Source organism: Stegostoma tigrinum, chromosome 26 (genome assembly GCF_030684315.1).
Source record: "Stegostoma tigrinum isolate sSteTig4 chromosome 26, sSteTig4.hap1, whole genome shotgun sequence".
In the NCBI taxonomy this organism is placed as follows: Eukaryota; Metazoa; Chordata; class Chondrichthyes; order Orectolobiformes; family Stegostomatidae; genus Stegostoma; species Stegostoma tigrinum.
Genome location: NC_081379.1, coordinates 23,467,083 through 23,490,513, shown reverse-complemented (window position 1 = coordinate 23,490,513; position 23,431 = coordinate 23,467,083). Strand labels below are relative to the sequence as shown.

Sequence of the window (23,431 nt, the reverse complement as noted above, 5' to 3'; positions counted from 1 at the left end):
ACATGCCCGCTGTCTTCAAGGGGAGGAATCTGCTACCCTTACCTGAAATGGTCCCGCATATGACTTCAGATCCACAGTAAAGTAGTTGACTCTTCACTTGGTTCTGAATGAGCCTAGCAAGCCTCGTTGTGTGTCAACTGCTGTGGATGTGTACCTTATTTCACCTGGCCTGCAGCAGTTCAAGAAGGTTACTCATCACCACCTTTTCAATTGCAGCTAGGAATGGGCACTAAATATTGGCTTTGTCAACACATTTACATCTCAAGAACGAAGAAAAGATGCTAATAGCCGTCACTGTTGTCTCGTACAACCTCCTCACAAATTGCACCTATTTGATGCTGGTATTCTTGCCCACTTTGCTTTTACCAATGGTAGTTGCACTTTAGTGGCCTCAGTTTTATGCCTTGAAACTCCTTTAGGGTTGCCAACTGTATTGGATATCATAGGAGATTAAAACATATCATATTGGCAGTAACACAAAAGTCAGTAATCGGATTCTACAGAATCCAAGTGATTGTCACATTGAAAAGCAAACTGGATAAATACTTGAGAGGGCAGGTACAGCAGCTCCAAAAAACAGGCACAGCTCACAGATCGCACACTGGACTGATCAGCCATTTCGGAGCCCATCAAATCAAAATTGAAGCAAGTCATTCTCAATCTGGAGGACGTATGAAGCAGTTTATAAAAAAGGAAACAGCTTTTGATGTCATCTTAATTTTTCTTATAACCAATAAACTAAGGTGGTTGAAGAAAGTGAACAAAACACTTTTAATGCTGATATAATTTCTCTCCCGAATTTCCAGCAGGAGTGAGAGTGAGGTTTGGCTTTTTAAATCCTAGTATCTGTGGCAATCCTGGATACTGAGCTGTGAAAAGTCTTTGGCTCATATTTCATTCCCTTGGCTTTCCATTACAAAGTACATGTGACTTTGTGTTGCTGCATTCTCTAAAACAATAGCTCATCTTGTTAAAAGATGTTATACAGTCTCCTTGATCAAACTAATTTCAAGAAAATAAGTGTTATGGACCAGGTCAGACCCCCTCAAAATATTTTAAGAAGGTAGCCTAGACCCTGACTTTTTCTATTTTTAAAGCAGGTGTGAAGTGGGTGTTCCAGGTGTGATGCAATTGGTAAAACCACTCAGCTTTAGGCAAAAGACAATTTATTCAAACACTACAGTTCAAACATGAACAAATGAAAGCGGAATTTAGAGTAACAACTATTGGAAAACCTAACTAACCCGATAAGCAACTTAACTAATTAACTGTTCCAATATAGTAACATCCCATAAACACACCCTTAGCCAAAAATTGAAACACAGATTCTTGCAGGCAGGAGGGAACAACATCCAGAGAGAGTCTTAAGAGAAAGTCAGAGGAATCCTTTACTGAAGCTTGCGACACTTCTGATACTCAAAACATGTTGTGACTGTTACAGATTAAAAAAACTACAAAAAACCTGAACTAGGATAACTGGCCACTCCCCTTCCGTTGTTAAACTGTTGCTCTCTAGACTCTTCAATGCCTCTGCCTTTCCAACCTCTCTTAAAAAACCAAGGACAAAATAACCTTTTTAAAATGACAGCATCGTCACACAGACCTCACCCCTTACTTTCCTTCTGCGTCTCCAAAATCAGTGATATTTAACCTTTGTTGTTTTCCTTTCCAGTCTGAGTACAAGATTGATTCAATCTTTTGACTTGTTGATGTTGTCTTCCAACTATTTGTGCATTTGAGACCTACATTGTAACATGTATTACATCAACAGGAGTTGGAACGAGGTATACTGGCACAGAGTCTGTCCCTGCTGCTCAGAGGGGAAGAGGGAGGAGGAGCAGAGCAGTAGTCATTGGGGACTCCATAGTTTGGGGGACAGATAGGAGTTTCTGTTGGGACGAGAGAGACTCGTGGTTGGTGTGTTGCCTCCCAGGTGCCAGGGTTCGTGATGTCTCTGATCATGTTTTTGGGATCCTTAAGGGGGAGGGGGAGCAGCCCCAAGTCGTGGTCCACATCGGCACCAATGACATAGGTAGGAAGAGAGATGGAGATTTAAGGCAGAAATTCAGGGAGCTAGGATGGAAGCTGAGAGCTAGGACGAACAGAGTTGTTGTCTCTGGTTTGTTGCCTGTGCCACATGCTAGTGAGGTGAGGAATAGGGAGAGAGAGGAGTTGAACACTGGCTACAGGGATGGTGCAGGGGGGAGGGTTTTGGATTCTTGGATAATTGGGGCTCTTTCTGGGATAGGTGGGACCTCTACAAGCAAGATGGTCTTCACCTGAACCAGAGGGCTACCAATATCCTGGGGGGGAAATTCGCTAAGGCTATTCGGGTGGGTTTAAACTAATTCAGCAGGGGGATGGGAACCAAAATTGTAGTTCGAATATAGAAAAGTATGAGAGTAAGGAGGTCTGAAATAAGTTTCAGGGACGCAAGATGGCACCAGCAAGCAAGAAGTTGGTTTGAAGTGTGTCTACTTCAATGCCAGGACGATCCGGAATAAGGTGGGTGAACTTGCAGCATGGGTTGGTGCCTGGGACTTCGATGTTGTGGCCATTTCGGAGACATGGATAGAGCAGGGACAGGAATGATTGTTGCAGGTTCTGGGATTTAGATGTTTCAGTAAGAACAGAGAAGATGATAAAAGAGGGGGAGGTGTGGCATTGTTGGTCAAGGACAGTATTACAGTTGCAGAAAGGATGTTTGGGGACTCGTCAACTGAGGTAGTATGGGCTGAGGTTAGAAACAGGAAAGGAGAGGTCACCCTGTTGGGAGTTTTCTATAGGACTCCGAATAGTTCCAGATATGTAGAGGAAAGGATAGCAAAGTTGATTCTCAACAGGAGTGAGAGAGACAGGGTAGTTGTCATGGGGGACTTCAACTTTCCAAATATTGACTGGGAACACTATAGTTCGAGTATTATAGATGGGTCAGTTTTTGTCCAGTGTGTGCAGGAGGGCTTCCTTTCACAATATGTAGACAGACCTTGGACTTGTTTTCATTGGAGAAAAGGAGGAGGAGAGGAGACCTAATTGAGGTATACAAGATAATGAGAGGCATAGATAGAGTTGATAGCCAGAGACTATTTCCCAGGGCAGAAATGGCTAACACGAGGGGTCATAGTTTTAAGCTGGTTGGAGGAAAGTATAGAGGGGATGTCAGAGGCGGCTTCTTTACACAGAGAGTTGTGAGAGCATGGAATGCGTTGCCAGCAGCAGTTGTGGAAGCAAGGTCATTGGGGTCATTTAAGAGACTGCTGGACATGCATATGGTCACAGAAATTTGAGGGTGCATACATGAGGATCAATGGTCGGCACAACATTCGTGGGCTGAAGGGCCTGTTCTGTGCTGTACTGTTCTATGTTCTATGTTCTATGTTCTAGACCAACAAGGGGCGATGCCACATTCGATTTGGTGCTGGTTAATGAGCCCGGCCAGGTGTTAGATTTGGAAGTAGGTAAGCACTTTGGTGATAGCGATCACAATTCTGTTATGTTTACTTTAGTGATGGAAAGGGATAGGTGTAAACCACTGGGCAAGAGTTATAGCTGGGGAAAGGCAATTACGACGAGATTAGGCAAGATTTAGGGAGCATAGGATGGGGAAGGAAACTGAAGGGGATGGGCACTATAGAAGTGTGGAGCTTATTCAAGGAAAAGCTCCTGTGTGTCCTAGATAAGTATGTACCTGTTAGGCAGGGAAGAAGCTGTAGAGGACGGGAGCCGTGGTTTATGAAGGAGGTGGAATCTCTGGTCAAGAGGAAGAAGAAGGCTTATGTTAGAATGAGATGTGAAGGCTCAGTGAGGGTGCTTGAGGGTTACAAGGTAGCCAGGAAGAACCTAAAAAGAGAGCTCAGAAGAGCCAGGAGGAGACATGAGAAGTTGTTGGCGGATAGGATCAGGGCACACCCTAAGGCTTTCTATAGGTATTTAAGGAATAAAAGAATGACGAGAGTAAGATTAGGGCCAATCAAGGATAGTAGTGGGAAGTTGTGTGTGGAGTCAGGGGAGATAGGGGAAGCACTAAATGAATATTTTTCAACAGTATTCACTCTAGAAAACAACAATGTTGTCAAGGGGAATACTAAGATACAGGCTACTAGACTAAATGGGATTGAGGTTCACAAGGAAGAGGTATTCGAAATCCTACAGAATGTGAAAATAGATAAGTCCCCTGGGCTGGATGGGATTTATCCTAGGATCCTCTGGGAAGCCAGGGAGGAGATTGCCGAGCCTTTGGCATTGATCTTTAACTTGTCATTGTCTACAGGAATAGTGCCAGAAGACTGGAGGATAGCAAATGTGGTTCCCTGTTCAAGAAGGAGAGTAGAGACAACCCTGGTAATTATAGACCAGTGAGCCTTACTTCAGTTGTTGGTAAAGTTTTGGAAAAGGTTATAAGAGATAGGATTTTTAATCATCTAGAAAAGAATAATTTGATTAGGGATACTCAGCACGGTTTTGTGAAAGGTAGGTTGTGCCTCACAAACCTTATTGAGTTCTTTGAGAAGGTGACCAAACAGGTAGATGAGAGTAAATCGGTTGATGTGGTGGATATGGATTTCAGCAAGGCGTTCGACAAAGTTCCCCACAGTAGGCTATTATACAAAATGCGGAGGAATGGGATTGTAGGAGATATAGCAGTTTGAGTCAGAAATTGGCTTGCTGAAAGAAGACAGAGGGTGGTGGTTGATGGGAAATGTTCTTCCTGGAGTCCAGTTACTAGTGGTGTACTGCAAGGGTCGGTGTTGGGTCCACTGCTGTTTGTCATTTTTATAAATGACCTAGATGAGGGCGTAGAAGGATGGGTTAGTAAATTTGCAGATGACACTAAGGTCGGTGGATTTGTGGATAGTGACAAAGGATGTTGTAGGCTACAGAGAGACATAGATAAGCTGCAGAGTTGGGCTGAGAGGTGGCAAATGGAGGTTAATGCGGACAAGTGTGAGGTGATTCACTTTGGTAGGAGTAACCGGAATGTAAAGTACTGGGCTAATGGTAAGATTCTTTGTAGTGTAGATGAGCAGAGAGATCTCGGTGTCCATGTACACAGATCCTTGAAAGTTGCCACCCAGGTTGACAGGGCTGTTAAGAAGGCGTACAGTGTTTTAGCTTTTATGAATAGAGGGAGCGAGTTCCGGAACCATGAGGTTAGGCTGCAGCTGTACAAAACTCTGGTGTGGCCGCACTTGGAGCATTGCGTACAGTTCTGGTCACCGCATTATAAGAAGGATGTGGAAGCTTTGGAAAGGGTGCAGAGGAGATTTACTAGGATGTTGCCTGGTATGGAGGGAAGGTCTTACGAGGAAATGCTGAGGGACTTGAGGCTGTTTTCGTTAGAGAGAAGAAGGTTGAGAGGTGACTTAATTGAGACATATAAAATAATCAGAGGGTTAGATAGGGTGGATAGGGAGAGCCTTTTTCCTAGGATGGTGACGGCGAGCACGAGGGGGCATAGCTTTAAATTGAGGGGTGAAAGATATAGGACAGATGTCAGAGGTAGTTTCTTTACTCAGAGAGTAGTAAGGGTATGGAACGCTTTGCCTGCAATGGTAGTAGATTCGACAACTTTAAGTACATTTAAGTCGTCATTGGACAAGTATATGGACGTACATGGAATAGTGTAGGTTAGATGGGCTTGAGATTGGTATGACAGGTTGGCATAACATCGAGGGCCGAAGGGCCTGTACTGTGCTGTAATGTTCTATGTTCTATATACATGGTTAAAGTACCTCGGGATAAGATGGAATTTTGATTAAATATCATATTTGACTGAATTATTTTCTTTTTAAGAAGATTTTTATGCTTACTTTGTGCACAACCATTTGTTGCACACAGTCAGTTACTCTGAATGTAAGATATGGGTTTGATTCATTGTTATAGCTTTTTCATTCATTATTCCAGCTTTACTTGGATCATCAAAGGTTTTCTTGCACTTGTTGAGCACAGCAGAAGTAGGAATTCTCTCTATGTACATTTGTTAAAATATTTGTCCCATGTGTGAAATAATGACAGCACATGGTAGGCATGTTGCTGCAAATTTCAACAGTCCTGTGGTAGTACATTTGAATGCTGGCACACCCACCACACTGAAATTGTTCTTCAGTTAGAAGTGAAGGGAGCTGCAAAACTCATGTTTGATGATACCCTCCTCTGCATTATCCTGCCCACGATTGTAGAATCAGGTATATGAGCACAACATTCAGCTGTATTTCAGATTCATACTTGTTTCATGCAGCTGAGATCTCATGCCTGCTTGCCATGGACTACTCAGGCCTAATCTTTGATTCCTCCCATGCAAATGTGAATGTTAAAAGAGATAACACGGTGTAGAGCTGGATGAACACAGCAGGCCAGGCAGCATCAGAGGAGCAGGAAAGCTAACGGTTTGAGTCTGGACCCTTCTTCAGAAAAGGGAGAGGGGAAGGGGACTCTGGAATGAAAAGAGAGGAGGGGGAGGCGATGATGGAAGATGGATAAAGGAGTAGATAGGTGGAGAGAAGTTGGACAGGTCAAGAAGGCGGGGATGGAGCCAGTAAAGGTGAACGTAGGTAGGGAGTTGAGATGGGGGTTGGTCAATTGAGGGAAGACAGACCGGTCAAGGAGGTGGGGATGAAGCTGGTAGGTAGGAGGTAGGGGTAGGGGTAGGTCAGTGAAGTGGGAGGAGCAGATAGGTGGGAGAAAAGATGTTCAGGAGGTGGGAACGAGCTAGGCTGGTTTTGGGATGAGGTTGGGGGTGGGGAGATTTTGAAGCTTGCGAAGTCCACATTGAGACCGTTGGGCTGTAGGGTTCCCAAGCAAAATATCAGGTGCTATTTCTGCAGCCTTCGGGTGACATTGCTGTGGCACTGGAGGAGGCCCAGGATGGACATGTCGTCCAAGGATTGGGAGGGGGAGTTGAAGTGGTTCGCGACTGGGAGGTGCAGTTGTTTGTCACTAACAGAGCGTTGGTGTTCCACAGAGCAGTCTCCAAGCCTCCGCTTGGTTTCCCTGATATAGAGGAGGCCACATCAGGAACAGTGGATACAATGTGCCACATTACCAGATGTGAAGATGAACATCTGTTTAATGTGGAAGGTTTTCTTGGGGCCTAGCTACTTTCCTAACTAGTAACTCAACCTGCAAGTTAACCTTGAAAGAATCCTGGACTAGAACTCCCACATCTCTTTGCACTTCAGACTTCTGAATTTTCTTCTCATTTAGAAACTAGTCCATATGTCTATTCCATGCTGACATTTTGGGCCTAGACCCTTCATCAGAGAGGGGTATGGGGAGAGGGTTCTGAAATAAAGAGGGAGAACAGGGGAGGTGGACCGAAAATGGGTAGAGGAGAAGATAGGTAGAGAGGAGAGTATAGTCCGGGGAGGACAGACAGGTCAAGGAGGCGGGATGAGGTTAGTAGGTGGGAAATGGAAGTGCGGCTTGAGGTGGGAGGAGGGGATAGGTGAGAGGAAGAACAGGTTAGGGAGGCAGGGACGAGCTGGGCTGGTTTTGGGAAGCAATGGGGGAAGGGGACGAGCTGGGCTGGTTTTCGGATGCAGTGGGGGAAGGGGAGATTTTGAAGCTTGTAAAGTCCACATTGATACCATTGGGCTGCAGGGTTCCCAAGCGGAATAGGAGTTGCTGTTCCTGCCACCTTCGGGTGGCATAATTGTGGCACTGCAGGAGGCCCAGGATGGACATGTTGTCTAAGGAATGGGAGGGGGAGTTAAAATGATTCGCGACTCGGAGGTGCAGTTGTTTATTGTGAACCGAACGGAGGTGTTCTGCAAAGCGGTCTCCAAGCCTCCGCTTGGTTTCCCCAATGTAGAGGAAGCCACAATGTGTACAGTGGATACAGTATACCACATTGGCAGATGTGCAGGTGAACATTTGCTTAATATGGAAAGTCACCTTGGGGCCTGGGATGGGGGTGAGGAAGGAGGTGTGGGGGCGAGTGTAGCACTTCCTGCGGTTGCAGAGGAAGGTGCCGGGTGTGGTGGGGTTGGAGGGGAGTGTGGAGCGGACAAGGGAGTCACGGAGAGAGTGGTCTCTCCGGAAGGCAGACAAGGGTGGGGATGGACAAATGTCTTGGGTGGTGGGGTCGGATTGTAGATGGCGGAAGTGTCAGAGGATGATGCATTGTATCCAGAAGTTGTTGGGGTGGTATGTGAGGACGAGGAGGATTCTCTTAGAGCGGTTATTGTGGAGGCGGGGTGTGAGGGATGTGTTGCGGGAAATGCGGGAGACACGGTTGAGGGCGTTCTCAACCAATGTGGGGGGGAAGTTGCGGTCTTTGAAGAACACGGACATCTGGGATGTGCGGGAGTGGAATGCCTCATCATGGGAGCAGATGCGGTGGAGGCAAACGAATTGGGAATAGGGGATGGAATTTTTGCAGGACGGTGGGTGGGAGGAGGTGTATTCTAGGGAGCTGTGGGAGTCAGTGGGCTTGAAATGGACATCAATTTCTAGCTGGTTGCCAGAGATGGAGACAGAGAGGTCCAGGAAGGTGAGGGATATGTTGGAGATGGCCCAGATGAACTTGAGGTTGGGGTGGAAGGTGTTGGTGAAGTGGATGAACTGTTCGAGCTCCTCTTGGGAGCAAGAGGCGGCGCTGATACAGTCATCAATGTAATGGAGGAAGAGGTGGGGTTTGGGGCCAGTGTAGGTGTGGAAGAGGGACTGTTCCACGTAACCTACAAAGAGGCAGGCATAGCGTGGCCTATGGCCACCCCCTTTGTCTATAGGAAGTGGGAGGAATCGAGAAAAAGTTGTTGAGGGCGAGGACGAGTTCAGCTAGGTGGATGAGGGTGTCGGTGGAGGGGGACTGGTCGGGCCTTCAGGGAGAAGCGGAGGTCCTTGAGGCCATCTGCCTGAGGAATGCAGGTGTATAGGGAGTGGACGTCCATGGTGTCAATGTGGACTTCACAAGCTTCAAAATCTCCCCTCCCTCCACTGCTTCCCAAAACCAGCCCAGCTCATCCCCGCCTCCCTAACCTGTTCTTCCTCTCACCTATCCCCTCCCACCTCAAGCCGCACCTCCATTTCCTACCTACTAACCTCATCCCGCCTCCTTGACCTGTCCGTCCTCCCCAGACTGACCTATCTCCTCCCCACCTCCGCACCTGTACTCTCCTCTCCACCTATCTTCTCCTCTATCCACCTTCGGTCTGCCTTCCCCTCCCTCCCTACTTAATTCAGAACCCTGTCCCCATCCCCCTCTCTGATGAAGGGTCTAGGCCCGAAATGTCAGCTTGTGTGCTCCTGGGATGCTGCTTGGGCTGCTGTGTTCATCCAGCTTCACACTTTGTTATCTTGGATTCTCCAGCATCTGCAGTTCACATTATCTCTCATACGTCTATTCTTTTTACAAAGTGCATGACCTCACACTTTCCCATGTTGTACTCCATCTGTCACATCTTTGAACACTCTTGTAACTTGTCCAAATCCTTCTGCGGCCTCCCTGCCTCCCCAATACTATTTGACCCTCTACCAATCTTTGTATTGTCTGCAAACATAGCCAGAATGTCCTCAGTTCCTTCATCTAGATCATTAATGTATAAAATGAAAATGAAAATTTGTGGTCCCAACACTAACCCTTGTGGAACACCACTCGTCCTTGGCTGCCATCTTGGGAAAGACCCTTTTAACCCTACTGTCTGCTTTTTGCCAGATAGCCAAACTTCTATCCATGCCAAAACCTTGCCTCTAACACCATGGGCCCTTAATTACTCAGCAGCCTCCTGTGTGGCACCTTGTCAAAGGCATTCTTGAAATCCAGGTAGATAACATCTATCGGCTCTCCTCGGTCTAACCTGCTTGTTATTTCCTCAAAAGAATTCTAACAGCTTTGTCAGGCATGACCTCCTTTGATGAAACTATGCTGACTTTACCCTATTTTACCATGCATTTCCAAGTAATCAGAAATCTCAACCTTCACAATGGACTCCGAAATCTTACCCACGACCGAGGTTACGCTCATCAGCCTATAATTTTCAGTCTTTTGCCTTACTCCCTTTTTAAACAGGGGTGTCACGTTAGCGATTTTCCAGTCCTCTGGGACCCTCCCTGACTCTAGCAAATATCCAGGAAAATTCATAGATAATTTAATTAATGCTCTCTATAAATGGAAAACTATGACCATGAGGTTTTTAAATCAGAATTCATAAGTGGCAGGATTGTTGTTGGAATTAAGATATATTTCTAAATTGGACCTGTCTTATAAATGCTGTGGCTACAAGAGCACTTCAGTGCTTGTGAATTCTGCAGCAAGTAACTCACCTCCTGACTCCCCTTATAGCCTTTCAGAGTTCATTAAATGATTTTAACTAGTATTAACTCACAAAACAAACAATCTCTCTCGATTCTCATTGCAAGCAGTGTCGACATCATGGGCTGAATCTTACATTTTCTTGGCTAAGTGCCATTTTTGTCAAGTATTTGGAGGATTCCTTCGGGTGAGACCTAGTGAGATCTCTTGCCTCATTATCCCATTGCTGCTAGGATGCTTCTTTGCCCAATTCTAGCCCCATCTTACCAAGCACCATTCACAGATCTGCTTGTCACTTACTAGATATCTGCTGAAAGACCAGCATCCCTGCACTGTATTTTAAAGGCTTCTGTGCTTCTGGTCAAACCCTGCTGTTTCAACCTGCCCTGCCTGGTGATGGACATTTTGATCTTACCTTTCTAGTGGTTAACCATTTAACGCAAGACTACCCCAGCCTTTTAAGTGAAATAGATGTAAATGTACTAAGTATGCTCCAACTGCATATATCCTATTTTTTACACTTAAACTTCAATTTCCAAACCTAAAATTTATATACGAGCAGGGAATTCACAACAAGACATGATAGTTAACTTCAGTGAGTAAAACTAATTTCTGCTCCAGTTCCTTTTATTTTTGAGTCTATTTTCCTTCAACAGTTTTACCAATCAGTGCAAACAGTGGGTAAAATCTTGTAAACTTATTTGTTGTCAGATTGGCAGATCATTTTCAGATCAGGAACTCAATTTATTATGTTATGGACCTTAATCTTCCCCAACACAATATAATTATCATCTCGCTTCTAGGTTCCCTGTCAGTGTTCTTTCAAATAGTGTTCTTCTTTGCTTAGATAGTTGTATGATCCAGCCCACCCTGGCATGGAGGGTGGGCTGGATCATACAACTATCTAAGCAAAGAAGAACACTATTTGAAAGAACACTGGCAGGACTCACAAAGCCAGCAATGATTGCAGCATACAACACAATATGAAGGAACAAAGATCTGCAGAATGGATGGAAGATATGGAAAGGCTGCCTTCAGATGCACAAGCCTGAAAGTGATGGTTAATGCCATTGGACAATCTGAAAAATAAATCATTTACCCCTACTCCTCACTTTCTGCCTTTTAACTAGTAAAAAAATTTGAGGCCACGTTCCTTTAATAGCCTGTATTTTAATCTGATATTGTACAGGCATTTGTACACTGCAAATGCATACTGACTGCCACTAATTAGCTGATGAGTTTCTAAGAGTTCCCTAATTTCATTTTGACCCTAGACATTTACCCATAGCCAAAACTAGTAGCTTTGAATTTCCTAGCAAGTTTCAAAATTATTCTTCTTTCATGGCAGAGACATAATTACATTCCACATCTTAGCCGAAAGTCCAATTGAGACACAAACAAAATAGATTGTGAAGCATACGACCATTGCATAGTAATAGTTATTCCACTGAACTCAGTTAAGTGGGTTTTCCACTTCTCAACAAACGTAGAAGGAAAACCTTCACAAAATGTGCTCAACACTTTTAAAATCACAAGGATTTCATCTTTCTTTTTGACAAATTGCAGAAAAGTGTCAATAGCAACTATAGTAACACTTTAAATCCAGCTCATCTCAACTCTTTGAACGGAACAGAATGGGCTCTGGAAAACTGCAAGCTAGATATATCAAAATTGTACATCATAAATATTAGTTTATCTTTCATTCTGCCTTGGATTTGAAAAAATATGCTTAATTGAATGGAACTCATCTGCTATATATTTCTACAAAATTTTGAAGGTTATTTTATTGGTAATTTTTAATTTGATTTTCAAGGCACATTTTAAATATAAACTTTTCTCTGTGATCTGTTGCTAACTTCTATTTTAGAAAGCAACAATAATGTTTTGGAGTAACTTTTATTCAGTTTGTGTTTCTTGTATAGTTACATTTTATCATAGCACATCTGGAGAACATTTTATTCTTTCTTCCTTCTCCACTAGTATGTTTCAAGACATGACATGGGTCAGAGTGCTGGGAGACAATGGTGGAAATATTGATATAAAATCTGATATAAAATCAATCAACTTGCAGTGACAAAGTACCTTTAATGTATTAAGACACATAAAGGTACTTTACGGGAATATTCTAGACCAATATTGACAACAGAAAGGAAATATTGGGACATGTGACTACAAGCTTGGCCAACAAAATGGTATTAAGAAGCCTTTTGTGAGTATTGAACGATAGATAAATCGAGGAAACTAATTCCAGATTCTAGGTTCGGCTAAAGGCAGCCAGAGGTGAAGCAAAGGCGGAAAGTGCTGGAGAAACTTAGCAGATCTGGAAGCTTTTTGTAGAGAGAGAAACAGAATTAATGTTTCAAATCCAGTGACCTTTCACCAGAAGCAAAGGTGCTGAGGACTATGCAGGAGCACAGAGTTTAAAGACTGCAAATTTTACAAGGGATTTTGGTGCTTGGGAAGGTTGCAGAAATGTGGCTGAAGACTTGGAGGAATTTGAATGCGATTATTTTTGAAAAAGCTATATCACTGAACCATAATTCAGCCTATGTCTGTGGACACAGGGTAATGGAAGAACTTGGTGGATTAGAGTACAGGCATCAGAATTCTCAATAATTTCATATACAGAACATGGATGGTGGAAGGCTGACCAGAAGAACTTTAGAATATGGGAGGCAACATAAACTTGGATCATTGTTTCGGCAGCAGATAAGCTGGCGCCAGGATAGCTACAGCTATTGTACAACTAAGGTTGGACGACTGCACTGTCTTTCTCTAATCCCAACTGGTCCAAACTTATAACTAAATCATTTACCCAGTTACTGTTATGGTCAATGGTTTACCTTCTCCTTATTACATTCAAAATAAAGCAATCTATCTACTAGGTTTCTTCAATTAACAAAATATGATTAATTTATTATAAGACAAGACAAGCTGATTGGCACACAGATTCAAATATATAAGTCTAAACATTATCCCTCTAAATACCCAAAGCATGCATGCACCCATGCACACCAAGTAGAGAGGAAAGAAAATCTCTGGAGAAATTGAATTTGGAAGAGAAAACACTTTGGCCAGTAATTGCTAATTCTTTTTCAGCAAAAGGATCAAATATAAAATGTTGACAAAAGCTTTTAGTTAGCATCGTGCATGAAAAACATGGTGTCACCAAATACAGGCACTTGTCTCTGGAACTTTTGCAGGTGTAGTTTGCACAAGTATTGTCAAGAATAACTCTTTCAGATGCTTTTCAGGTTTTTAGTTGTCTCACTGAGCTCACTCGGAGAGTTTCTCAGAAAGCAAAGTCTTAATTGGGTAGAATACTTCCCTCAGAACATTCTGACCCAGTTAAAATCCAAACCCAGTAAGATGGTTCCCTGGTAAATGGGTTCAAACAGCTTAAGCTGTATGATATACAAGAAGTGTTTTTTTTAAAATCCCAGTTTGTCCAAAATGGCCTTTCAGTGAGTCTTGAAGAAGAAACCAGTCCAAGTCCCTCCACAGATACTCAAATGAACCACTGCCCATAATCCTCCAAACAAGAATTTTGAAAAAATAGAAATTGGGGGAGTTAAAATGGTTCAGGACTGGGAGGTGCAGTTGTTTATTGCGAACCGAGTGGAGGTGTTCTGCAAAGTGGCCCCCAAGCCTCCACTTGGTTTCCCGCAATTCTGAGGTTGTGAGCATGCTATATTGATACAAGTCTTCCATTTCTTTTTCAGACTGCTAGCTGTTTTGCCTTTGGTCCTCAATTCTAGAGGATATTCTAGCAGCTATTCCTCTGACTAGTCACACACACCCCAATGGCCATGTCTCCATTGAAGCCCTGACTATTTCTGTTGTGATATGTCTTAATCGATAATAAACTGTATAGCTTAAAGAGACATGCTGATGATATTGTGTCATAACATACAAGCTGAAGGTAGAAAGTTCTTATATTCCATCTTAACTGGGTTCACTTGAAGCAATCAGAGTTAATGGGAACTGCAAATGCTGGAGAATCCAAGATGGCAAAGTGTAGGGCTGGATGAACACAGCAGGCCAAGCAGCATTGTAGGAATACAAAAGCTTTTTCTGATGAAGGGTCTAGGCCCAAAACATCAGCTTTTGTGCTCCTAAGATGCTGCTTGGCCTGCTGCGTTCATCCAGCCCCACACTTTGCTCACTTGAAGCAATGACAGGTTGGTGAAAGTGCTCTTTGTAATTGAATAGTTTAATATTATCTCTGACAGCTGAAGTGCTTATGAATATAAAAGTCAGGAGCTATAATAAATATCTCTTGCATCATCAATACTCTTATTACCCACATTTAGTTCTTATGGGAGCCAAAATGTGCATTTCCATATCAGGTGCAGATATCCTACTTCAGGCAAATCCCATACCATGAAGACAATTTATTTTGCAAACCTTTTAGCCTCAGCACATTCCCCATCTTTGTTTTATTAAGTCAAAGAGGAATTTCACATTAAGTATACACTACTTGATTGCTGGATCACATCGTGCACTATTGAACCCTGCTGTATCTACCAAAGTTTTTCTCTACTCCACCCTTCAATCAAAAGATGATTGCAGTCTTCTTTCTTTCACTACCAGTTGTTACCTGAAAGTCTTTTATTCTGCTTCTTCCAATCTTGCCTCCAGCAAATACGTGGAGCTCATAGATGTCTTTGTCACGAAATGTGAGGCCAGCTACAGATCTATTTTTATGCATCCTTCAATCCCCTTTGCTCACTGCACTTCTACCCCCACTGCCACCCCTGTGCTCTCCCTTCTTACTTGTACCTCTTCCCTTTTAACTGCTCACCAACTTGACAGGCACCCTCACATTTTCATCATCCTTTATTCAGTCCCTTATTGTCTCTACTCCCTTGACCTCCCGTCTCACACTCCACCCACATCCTGCCTCTTCTCCCCTACTCTCTCTTCCCACTAAAACCTTCTTTCTAAGCTTCTCTCTCCATTTCACTGTGCTCCCTCAACTCCCTTCCCTCACACTCTCCCTTTTGACCTTCACCCTTCTTTCTCCACTCTCTCCTCACCTCTTCCCTTCCACCACCTTCCATCTCACCCTCTCCCTTCTTTCCTCTTATCATCCTTCTTTTCCTCTCACCCTCCCCATTCATTTCCTTTCTCCATTCGGTTGCCTCCCACCACCTCCACTCAGTCTCTCACCTGCCCTCCCTCCCTATCACCACCTGACCTACTCCTGCGACTCTCCTCCACTCCATCCTCTGCCTTCCCTTTCCTCATCCCCGCCATCTCTTCCTTCAACCTTCCCCTCCAGTTACCATTCATTCTAACCACACCCACCCATTCTCTTCTCCATCAACTCTTCCCTCCTCCTTCTACCAATGCATCATCTGTGCCTCCTTGCTGACTTCCTCATGGTGGGGAGTAGAGACATCCTCCCTTATTACCCCTTCCACTTCCTATAAAGCCACAAATTCTAATGGGACTAGACAAGGTAAACACAGAAATGGCAAACTTCAGCTATTTTCTGTTTCTCTCCCACACCTTTGTTCTCTGAGCTCCTTTCCTTCCTCTCCTGCCTCCCCACACCTTCTTGTGTTCACTGCTATGCTCTTTTTTCCCCTCGCTTTGTCAGTGTACCCTGCCCCCCGCTTTCTCACCTCATCCATCTTCTCACCCACTCCTTAGATCCTTCCCTTTCCACCTCCCTTCTTCCATCTCTCTTCACTTCCCAGCCATGCCTCCCCTCCCCAACACATCCTCCTTCATGCCACGTTCTTCCTCTCTCCCACATTTGCCACTCTTTCACACCTTCCTCCTCCCTCTCTTCCCACTCTACCCTCTCCCATTCCAAGTCCTCTCTCATGCCACTCCTCTCCCATTCCTCTTCTTTCCTATCTCCCACCCCCTCATTCTTCCCCCTCTCAACCTCCCCTTCTCCAGCACCCTGTCCCTGTGCTTATATTGCTACGTGTCTCCCCTCCCTTCCCCTCTCTCACCCCTCCCCAATCCTGTCTCCCAGTCGTCCCTCTTTTCCCTCTATCTCCCTCACCCCCTCCTCCTTTACTCCTTTCTCTTTTCCCCCTCCCTTTTACTCCTTTCCCCTCTGCCCCCTTTTCCCCACTTTCCCTTTCACCCCTTTTCCCACTTTTTCCCTTTCATCTCCCCCCTTATCCCATTTTCCCTCCTTTCTCCCCTTTCCCCCCTCTCACTTTCCTCACATCCCCCCTTTCCCCCCACTCCACTTCCCCCTTCCTCCCCTACCCCCACTCCCTATCTCCATCCCCCTCCCTGCCTAACCCCATCCCCACCCCCCCTCACTCCCTCCCTATCCCTCCTCCCTTCCCCACCCCTCCGTTCCCTCCCTAACACCTCTTCCCTCCTCCTTCCCCCTTCCCCTCCCTAAGCCTCCTCCTTCTGCCCTGCCTTCCTCCTTTACTCCCCCATCCCTCCCTTCCTTCCTTCCTCCCACCCTTTCTCTTCCCCCTCCCTTCTCCCCATCCCTCCCTCCTTCCACCAACCCCTCTTCTCCCCGTTCTCCCCCTCCTCATCTTCCTCCCTCCTCCCTCCCTCTTTCCCCCTTCCCTTCCCCCTCCTCATCTTTCCCTCCCTTCCCCTTCCCCATCTTTCCCTCCCTTCTCCCTCTCCATGTTTCCCCTTCCCATCTTTCCCCCTTATCCCCTCTCTCCCCCCTCCCCATCTTTTCCCCCTTCCCCCTTCCAATGTATTCCCCCCACCCCATCCTTCCCCCCTTCACTCCCTCCCCTCCCCATCTTTTCCCCCTTCCCCCTTCCAATGTATTCCCCCCACCCCATCCTTCCCCCCTTCACTCCCTCCCCTCAACATCTTTTCCCCCTCTCCATCTTCCCCACCGTTCCCCTCCCTTCACCCCTCTCCATCTTTCCCTCCCTCCCCCCTTCCCCCCTCCCCATCTTCCCCTCCCTCCCCACTTCCCCCCTCCCCATCTTCTCCCCCTCCTCATCTTTCCCCCTTCCCCATCCCCATCGTCCCCCCTCCCCATCTCCCTTTTCCCTCCTCTCCCCTCCCCATCTTTTCCCCCTCATCACCCCCACCCCATCTCCCTTCCCCCCTCTTCCCTCCCCATCTTTCCCCCCTTTCCCCCATCTTTCTCCCCTTTGCCCCTCACCACCTTTCCCCCCTTCTCCATCCCAATTTCCCCACCTTTTCCCATCCCCATCTTTCCCCCTCCCCCCTCCCCATCTTTTCCCCCCTCCCCACCTTCCCCCTTTCCCCCACCCCATCTTGCCCCACTCCCCCTCATCTTTTCCCCACTCCTCATCTTTTCCCCCTTCCCCTCTCCCCATCTTCATCTTTCCCCCTCCCTCCCCCCCATCCCCATCTTTTGCTCCTGCCCCATCCTTCCCCTCTCCCCATCTTTTCCCCCCTTACCTGTCCTCATCTTTTCCCCCTTTCCTCCTCTCCACCATCCCCCCCATCTTTCCCCCTTTCACTCCTCTCTTCCCACCCCCATCTTTCCTCCCTTCCCCTTCTCCCCATCTTCCCCAATCCCCGCCTTTTACCCCCTCCCCATCTTTCCCCTCCCTTCCCATCTTTCCCCTCTCCCTCCCCCTTCTTCCCTCCATCCCCATCTTGCCCCTCTCCCTTCAGCCCTCCCCATCTTTCCCTCCCCCCATCTTTCCCACCATTCCCCCCTCACTTTCCCATCCCCATTTTCTCCCTCCCACTTCCCCGTCTTCACGCCTCTCCCGGTCCCTATTTTCCCCCTCGCTGCCCCTCTCATCCTCATTTCCGCCCTTGCTCCCTCCAACCCCATCTTTCTGTCGCCCGTCCCCATCCTCACGTCCCCCGAACCTGCCCCCCCATCCTCATGTCCCTGCCTTCGTTCCCGTCCCTCCATCCCCCTGCTGTCCCCATCAACCCCTTGTCCCAGTCCCCATCTTCTTCCCCATCCCCATCCCCATTTCCTTCCTGTCCCCATTCCCCACCGTCCCCATGACCAACCACCCTGCCCCCATTACCCCGTCCCACCAACCCCATTTCCCCATCCCCATTCCCCCCCACATCCCCATCCCTCCGTGTCCCCATTACCCCCATCCCCCCATTTATCCCCGTCCTCATTTCCCCCATCCACATTTACCCCCCCGTCTCCTATTCCCCATCCCCATTTCCTGTCCCCTACCCCTCCCCGTCCCCATTTCTCCCCTGTCTCCGTCGCCATCCACCCCCATTTCTTCCTGTCCCCACCCCTGTCTCCAGTCCCCATTTCGCCCCCCCAATCCAACCACCACTGTCCCCCCATCTCCACCCACCACTGTACTCCCACCGTCTCCAGTCCCCATTCCCCGCCCGTTTCCCCGTTCCCATCTCCCCCCGCATCCCCCATCTCCCTGCCCACCATTCTCCATCACCCCCTGTCCCCAGCTCACCCCCGTCCCCATTTCCCCAACCCCCCATCTCCCTCCCCACCATTCCCCATCTCCCTCCCCGATCTCCTTCCACCCTGTCCTCCATCTCCCCCCGTCCCCATCTCACCCCTCACCCCCGTCCCCATCTCACCCCTCACCCCCGTCCCCATCTCACCCCTCACCCCCGTCCCCATCTACCCTTATCCCCATCTACCCTTATCCCCAGTCCCCCATGCCCCCTGTCCCCATCCCCCACTCTCCGCCGTCCCCGTCCCCATTCCACCCCATTTATTTAGCCCTGTCCCCGTCTCCAGTCCCCATCCTCATCTACCCCATCCCCAGCCCCACCCACACGTCCCCATTTCCCCCCCCGTCCCCTGTCCCCATTCCCCCCCCCCGTCCCCTGTCCCCATTCCCCCCCCCCCGTCCCCTGTCCCCATTCCCCCGTCCCCATTCCCCCGTCCCCATTCCCCCGTCCCCATTCCCCCGTTCCCATTCCCCCGGTCCCCTGTCCCCATTCCCCCCGTCCCCATCCCCATTTCGCCCCCGTCCCCATTTCACCCCGTCCCCGTCCACCCTCATTTCCCCTGTCCCCCCCCCCACCACCCATAACTGTCCCCCACCCCCGTCTCCAGTCCCCATTCTCCCCTGTCTTCACTCACCACTGTACCCCCACCGATTGCCCCATCCCCATCTGCCCCCGCATCCCCCATCTCTCACCCCCGTCCCCATCTCCCTCCCTACTATCCCCCATTTCCTCCCCCTTGTCCTTCATTTCCACCCAGACCCCCATCTCCCTCCCTCTTCCCATCTCCCTCCCTCTCCCATCTCCCATCTCCCCCCTCGTCCCCCATCTCCACCCCATTCCCATCTCCCCCCCATCCCCCATCTCCCCACCGTCCCCCATCTCCCATCTCCCTGTCTCCAGTCCCCATTCACCCCATCCCCAGTCCTCACCCACACGTCCCTATCTACCCCGTCCCCGTCCCCCCCTCGTCCCCGTCCCCCCCTCGTCCCCCCCCCTCCCCGTCCCCCCCCCCGTCCCCCCTCCCCCCCGTCCCCCCCTCCCCCCCCCCCGTCCCCCCCTCCCCCCCCCGTCCCCCCCTCCCCCCCCCGTCCCCGTCCCCCCCTCCCCGTCCCCCCCTCCCCGTCCCCCCCCTCCCCGTCCCCGGTCCCGCCTCCCCGTCCCCGTCCCCCCCTCCCCGTCCCCCCCCTCCCCGTCCCCCCCTCCCCGTCCCCCCCTCCCCGTCCCCCCCTCCCCGTCCCCGTCCCCCCCTCCCCGTCCCCGTCCCCCCTCCCCGTCCCCCCTCCCCGTCCCCGTCCCCCCCTCCCCGTCCCCGTCCCCCCCTCCCCGTCCCCCCCTCCCCCGTCCCAGTCCCCCCCTCCCCGCCCCCCCCTCCCCGTCCCAGTCCCCCCCTCCCCGCCCCCCCCTCCCCGTCCCAGTCCCCCCCTCCCGCCCCCCCTCCAGTCCCCCCCTCCCCGCCCCCCCTCCCCGTCCCAGTCCCCCCCTCCCCGTCTCCCCGTCCCCCGTCTCCCCGTCCCCGTCTCCCCGTCCCCCCGTCCCCGTCCCCCCTCCCCCCTCCCCGTCCCCCCCTCCCCCCTCCCCGTCCCCGTCCCCCCCTCCCCCCTCCCCGTCCCCGTCCCCCCCTCCCCCCTCCCCGTCCCCCCCTCCCCCCTCCCCGTCCCCGTCCCGTCCCCGTCCCCCCCTCCCCGTCCCCCCTCCCCGTCCCCCCCTCCCCGTCCCCGTCCCCCCTCCCCCCCCCTCCCCCCCTCCCCGCTCCCCCCCTCCCCCCTCCCCCCTCCCCCCCCTCCCCCCTCCCCGCTCCCCCCTCCCCCCCTCCCCCCCTCCCGTCCCCGTCCCCCCTCCCCTCCCCCCCCTCCCCTCCTCCCCCCCCCTCCCCTCCCCCCCTCCCCTCCTCCCCCCCCTCCCCTCCCCCCCCTCCCCTCCCCCTCCCTCCCCTCCCCTCCCCTCCCCTCCCCCCTCCCCTCCCCTCCCCCCCCCTCCCCCCCCCCCCGTCCCCTCCCCCCCTGTCCCCCCCCCTCCCCCCCCTCCCCTCCCCTCCCCCCCCCTCCCCCCCCCCCGTCCCCTCCCCCCCCTGTCCCCCCCCTCCCCCCCCTGTCCCCCCCCCCCCCCGTCCGTCCCCCGTCCCCCCCCCCCCGTCCCCGTCCCCCGTCCCCCCCCTCCCCCCCGTCCCCCCCCCCCCCCGTCCCCCCCCCCGTCCCCCCCCCTCCCCCCCCCCCCGTCTCCCCCCTCCCCCCCCCCCCCGTCTCTCCCCCCCCCCCCGTCTCCCCCCCCTCCCCCCCCCCCGTCTCCCCCCCCTCCCCCCCCCCCCCGTCTCCCCCCCCCTCCCCCCCCCCGTCTCCCCCCCCTCCCCCCCCCCCCGTCTCCCCCCCCCTCCCCCCTCCCCCCCCCCCGTCTCCCCCCCCCCTCCCCCCCCCCCCGTCTCCCCCCCCCTCCCCCCCCCCCGTCTCCCCCCCCCTCCCCCCCCCGTCTCCCCCCCCTCCCCCCCCCCCCGTCTCCCCCCCCCTCCCCCCCCCCCGTCCCCCCCCCGTCCCCCCCCCCCTCCCCCCCCGTCCGTCCCCCCCCCCCCCCGTCCCCCTCCCCCGTCCCCCCCCCCCTCCCCCCCCGTCCCCCCCCCCCCCCCCGTCCCCCTCCCCCGTCCGTCCCCCCCCCCTCCCCCCCCTCCCCCCCTCCCCCCCGTCCGTCCCCCCCCCCCCCGTCCCCCTCCCCCGTCCGTCCCCCCCCCCTCCCCCCCCTCCCCCCCTCCCCCCCCCCCCTCCCCCCCTCCCCCCCGTCCCCCCCTCCCCCCCGTCCCCCCCTCCCCCCCGTCCCCCCCGTCCCCCCCTCCCCCCCGTCCCCCCCGTCCCCCCCCCCGTCCCCTCCTCCCCCCCCTCCCCTCCCCCCCCTCCCCTCCTCCCCCCCCTCCCCTCCCCCCCCTCCCCTCCCCCCCCCTCCCCTCCCCTCCCTCCCCCCCCTCCCCTCCCCTCCCCTCCCCTCCCCTCCCCCCCCTCCCCTCCCCTCCCCCCCCCCCCGTCCCCTCCCCCCCCTGTCTCCCCCCTCCCCCCCCTGTCCCCCCCCCCCGTCCGTCCCCCGTCCCCCCCCCCCCCGTCCCCCCCCCCCCGTCCCCCCCCCCCCGTCCCCTCCCCCCCCTGTCCCCCCCCTCCCCCCCCCTGTCCCCCCCCCCCGTCCGTCCCCCGTCCCCCCCCCCCGTCCCCCCCCTCCCCCCCCCCGTCCCCCCCCTCCCCCCCCCGTCTCCCCCCCTCCCCCCCCCCCCGTCTCCCCCCCTCCCCCCCCCCCCGTCTCCCCCCCTCCCCCCCCCCCCGTCTCCCCCCTCCCCCCCCCCCGTCCCCCCCCCCTCCCCCCCCCCCGTCCCCCCCCCCCGTCCCCCCCCCCCTCCCCCCCCGTCCGTCTCCCCCTCCCCCCGTCCGTCCCCCCCCCCTCCCCCCCTCCCCCGTCCCCCCCTCCCCCCCTCCCCCCCGTCCCCCCCTCCCCCCCGTCCCCCCCTCCCCCCCGTCCCCCCCGTCCCCCCCCCCCGTCCCCCGTCCCCCCCCCCCGTCCCCCCGTCCCCCCCCCCCCCCGTCCCCCCCCCCCGTCCCCCCGTCCCCCCCCCCCGTCCCCCCCGTCCCCCCCCCCCGTCCCCCCCGTCCCCGTCCCCCCCGTCCCCGTCCCCCCCCCCCCCCCCGTCCCCCCCCCCCGTCCCCCCCCCCCGTCCCCCCCCCCCGTCCCCCGCGTCCCCCCCCCCCCGTCCCCCCCCCCCCGTCCCCCCCCCCCGTCCCCCCGTCCCCCCCCCCCCGTCCCCCCCCCCGTCCCCCCCCCCCGTCCCCCCGTCCCCCCCCCCCCGTCCCCCCCCCCCCCGTCCCCCCCCCCCGTCCCCGTCCCCCCCCCCGTCCCCGTCCCCCCCCCCCCGTCCCCGTCCCCCCCCCCGTCCCCGTCCCCGTCCCCCCCCCCCGTCCCCGTCCCCGTCCCCCCGTCCCCGTCCCCGTCCCCCGTCCCCGTCCCCCGTCCCCCCGTCCCGTCCCCCCGTCCCCCCGTCCCCGTCCCCGTCCCCGTCCCCGTCCCCGTCCCCCCCGTCCCCCGTCCCCGTCCCGTCCCCCGTCCCCCCGTCCCCGTCCCCGTCCCCGTCCCCGTCCCCGTCCCCCTCGTCTCCGTCCCCGACACCCCCATCCCTGTCTCCATTCCCCGTCCCCGTCTCTGCCGTCCACCCCCCCATCCCCGCCGTGCCTCCCCATCCCCATTCCCTGTCCCCTTTCCCATTCCCCGTCCCCACCGTCCCTGACCCCATTCCCCGTCCCCACCGTCCCCGACCCCATTCCCTGTCCCTGTCCCCACCGTCCCGTCCCCGTCCCCATTCCCCAGTCCCCGTCCCCATCCCCCAACCCCCGTCCCCATCCCCCAACCCCCTCCCCCTGTCCCGTCCCCCAACCCCCTCCCCCTGTCCCCGTCCCCCAACCCCCCTCCCCCTGTCCCCGTCCCCAACCCCCTCCCCCTGTCCCGTCCCCATCCCCGTCCCCCAACCCCCTCCCCCTGTCCCCGTCCCCATCCCCCAACCCCCTCCCCCAGTCCCCGTCCCCATCCCCCAACCCCCTCCCCCAGTCCCCCATCCCCAACCCCCTCCCCCAGTCCCCGTCCCCATCCCCCAACCCCCTCCCCCTGTCCCCGTCCCCATCCCCCAACCCCCTCCCCCTGTCCCCGTCCCCATCCCCCAACCCCCTCCCCCTGTCCCCGTCCCCATTCCCCATCCCCCCGCCCCCCGTCCATGTCCCCCCCCGGCCAATTCCGCCCCATTTTCCCCCTGTCCCCGATCTCCCCGTCTCCAGTCCC

General features: G+C 53.5%; 1 pseudogene; it reads left to right on the top strand.

The window, feature by feature from the left end:
* The first annotated feature begins 20,419 nt into the window (after nucleotides 1-20,419).
* On the top strand, nucleotides 20,420-22,475 carry LOC132210983 (basic proline-rich protein-like; annotated as a pseudogene).
* Nucleotides 22,476-23,431: the final 956 nt, after the last annotated feature.